The following is a 3,958-nucleotide window of genomic DNA, read 5'->3' as shown; positions in this document are numbered from 1 at the left end:
CAACTGTAGACTCATAAATTCTCATTTTCCAGGGAGTCACATTGTAGAAAAAGTCTTGAGTCTTTCAAATGTAAATGTCTCTAGAAAGAAACATTGACTTCTTATATGACCACCATATAGCAGAAACAGGAACCGGGTGAGTGTTTTAGAGATGGGGAAAATTCCATATTTAGCTTTGTTATTTTGTTTTGCATATATTTGCATTCTAAGTCTATTAAGACCCTTGGTATAGATTATTTACTGTTTTCTTTTTTGTTTTCATAAGTGCTCAAACTGAATAAATATGCTTTAAATTTTCATTAATTTTACTTTTGTATAGTATTACTGTGACTTCCTGTTTTAAATAGAACTCACATTATAAATTAGTCTGTCCTAGGACATGAGAGATATCTGTCCCCCTTGAATTCAGAGTGCTGGCATTGTGGTTTGGCTTGTCAACAGAGAAGTTAGTTCATTAGCTTGGCTCACTTATGATGAATGACTGAGCCTGGTTGTTGTGTAGACAAACAACAGGCTCTGGTCCTAACTCCAGTAACAGAAGAAGGTACCCAACAAATGCAGATTTTCTGCCTCAAAGTCCATTGTCTTCCAAATATGGGAAATATCATTTTTCCTTATCATTTAGTCTATTAAAACTCACCAAATGCCTCGGAAGGGTTCTGTCTATTACTGCTAATAGTGACAGCCAGGTTCACAGAGTTAAGAGGTTTTGTATACAGTTAAGTGTAATTCTTAATGTTATTTATCCTGTCATTCTAATGTAAGTAAACTTGAAGCCAAAAAAAAGAAGCCAGTCATGGCGGCAGATGCCTTAGTGATGATTCATAGAGATTGGTGTTAAGAATTTCAGGATTTTATAGTCACCCAAGATGAAAGTGGTCCCTGGGGTATGGTGTTAATAACCCAGTCAAAGTTAGTCTGTGACTGCTTCAGGACAGTGTCCATAAACTTACCCAAAGCTCTGGCTCTTCAGGGACATGGCACCAGCAAATGTTAGCTAATATACTGACCCCACCTTATTTATTTTTCTAACTTTTAATGAATTCTTTTAAAATAGAATCAACATTATTTTACACCTCCATCTTTGCTCCCTCTCCCTCTCATGTCTGCACCAACCCCAAAGTCATTTTGGGCAGGGGCAAGGCCCACCACATGTGTCTAGGCTGAGTGAGTATATGTCCATGGGGAATGGGCTCCTAAAGTCTTTCATACATCAGGGATACATCCTCATTCCACTGTCAGGGGTCCGAAGACTTACCAGGCCTTCTAAATGAGATGCACTTTCAGAGGTTTTAGGTCAGTCATATTATGTTTACCCAAATATCAGACTAGGGTGCATCAGCTCCAAATTGTTTTGCTTAGGTGATTCTGTGGGTATCTCGAACTTGGTCTTGACCCCTGTACTTATCACTCCTCCCTCTCTGCAACTGGATTCCAGGAGTTCCACTTAGTGCTTATCTGAGTATGTTTGCTTCTGTTTCTGTCAACTACTGGATGAAGGCTCTTGAATGTCCTATAAAGTAGATATCAATCTAATTATAGGGAAGGGCATTTAAGGTAGCCTCTCCACTATTGCTTATATTCTTATTTTGGGTCATCCTTGTAGATCTCTGAAAATTTTCCTAGTACCAGATTTCTCTTACCACATATTATATCTCCATCTAATGTGGTATCGCTTTTGTTGATCTCCTCTATTGTTTCCAAAACTCAGTCTACTTGATGCCTCTTCTTCTCCTCTCCCATTCTTTTTGTCCTGACTCTCCCTCCCCTCACCCAATGCTCCCAATTTTCTCAGGAGACCTTGTCCCTTTCCATTACTCTGGGGACACAATGGCATGCCATTCAAGGGTGAAGTCTGGAGTGAGGTGAATCCAGGTAGCCCCCCTTGACACCCTGAGTGCAGGGCTTGGGACAATGCTACTAAATACTGCAGGATTTGAAACATCCTCTCTCCAACTTCAGCTTAATGTTAAGACTGAAGGTTTACACAACCTGCTTTGTCCATCTCTCAAGGAACAGATGCGAGGTTCTATAGGATGGTGCCTAACAGAAATCTTGTAAACCACACCTCCTGATAAAGTGATCCCACAACTCCTGAATCCTTCCTCTCCATATCATCCCTGGCAGAAGGAAGAAGCCATACATAAGCCAATATCTGCATACCGAGGGAGCTGGGTTGTTGCGTGGGAACCCTAATGGCTTCTTTGTCTATACAAAGTGTTTAGAATGTTTGGTAGTCTGATCCAAACCTGCCCTCAGTGCTGTGTCTTTTCTGCTTATTTGGTCCTGTGCAGGCTTGGTAGCCAATCAGAGCTTCAAGCATAGCCAACAATCATAGGGAGGTTTTATCCCCAGTCTTATATGCTGTGCCTTTGGTACAGAGTATGAACTCAGAAGGTGGAGAAGCTTGGGTTGATGTCTCTTTTGCTCCCATTATCTCTCTTTCCTCTCTCTCTCTCTCCTCATGCTGTCTTTCTCTCGTGTCTTTGTCTGTCTTTCTGTCTGTCTCTCTCTGTATCTCTCTTTCTCTCTCTTGGGATGCAGATTACATCAGAAGGGGCTGACCAGTTTGTCACCTATCTTGGGTGTAGAGAACTTAGTAAGAACCATGCTCCAAAAAAAAAAAAAAAAAAATTGGATTATTGAAATTAAAGAAAAGTATGATGGCTAAAATCTTCCCCAAATTGTTTGCATGATTTTGATTTCCTCTTTCATAGGCTCTTCCTATCACTTCATATCAAGATGATAGAGAAAGGATAGAGACAGGGTTAGATATATGGATGAGAAAAATTATGGAACGTTCATTCCCAGGACCTATGTCAGGGTTTTGACAAAATTATGTAGTTCCTGCTACAAGAATCTCTCAAGGGGCCAACATTCTTGGGGACGATTGTGAGCAAACACAAATCCATGCACGACATTACATAATTAAAATTAAATCAAATCTTTAACCAAACATATTTTCACATGTGAATATACAATATTGTGAGCACTCATTCCTGTAGCCCAGGTACTTACATGTTTAAAGTCTTAACAGTTTCCTACAATATGAATTACTTTAGTAATATGAAGCAAATGTGAAGAATTGGATTTAGAGAAATGAATCTTCTCAATGAGGCTTTTTATATTGTTAAAATAATGAGTGAAAGGGCCCCCATTGCAGGGCCTCTGCTAAAGAGGCCTCAGCTGGAGAGTGGTAGGTCCCAGCTAGATCTGCCTATCAGTGCAGAACCATCGAGAGTATCAGCCCAGTATTTGTCATCCATTGCCAGGCCTTGGCTAGAGTCCTCTAACGGTTTTCAGGTCCTCCTGAGAATTGCCTGTCTCCATGGGACCACTCTGAGTTCCTGCGGGTGGATCCTTGACCCCCAATTGTAGGGCCTCTGCCAAGGAGGCCTCGTCTGGAGAGTGTCAAGCCCAGGCTAGATCTGCCTATCAACTTAAGGTACATTCTGGGTCCCAGCCTTCAATATCTTTCACTTGCATTTCTAGTCTTCTCCTGGAATCCGAACTTATAGCCTCATTGCCGGGCCCTGCCTTTTGAGAGACCTCCTAGAGAGCTTGGATCATACAGATCTACAGACATCAAACTTCTGACCCACCAAAAAACACTGGAGGAAAGCTATGGGAAGATGGCAATACAATAAAACACCTAACAACAGAACGACAAGAATAACAGCACCAGAATCTATGGAATCTACACCAAATAGATCGGTATCAACAAAGCAGATGAAGTAGAAAAGAACAAATTAAAAATTACTGCCAAAAAAAATGATAGAGGCCCTCAAAGGTGTGAGAAAATATCTTAATGAAATGGAAATAAAAATAAACAAAAAATGGAAAAACGGAACAAATTTCTTGAACAAAGTACAGAAAGCCAGAAAAAAACAATTAAACAAGTGACGGAAATGGATCAAGATTTTAAAACGGAAATGGAGACAATAAATAAAATGTAAAC

This window comes from Phodopus roborovskii, unplaced genomic scaffold (assembly GCF_943737965.1).
Source record: "Phodopus roborovskii unplaced genomic scaffold, PHOROB, whole genome shotgun sequence".
Taxonomy (NCBI): Eukaryota; Metazoa; Chordata; class Mammalia; order Rodentia; family Cricetidae; genus Phodopus; species Phodopus roborovskii.
The sequence above is the reverse complement of the archived record's forward strand: the minus strand, read 5'-3'. Positions refer to the sequence as shown.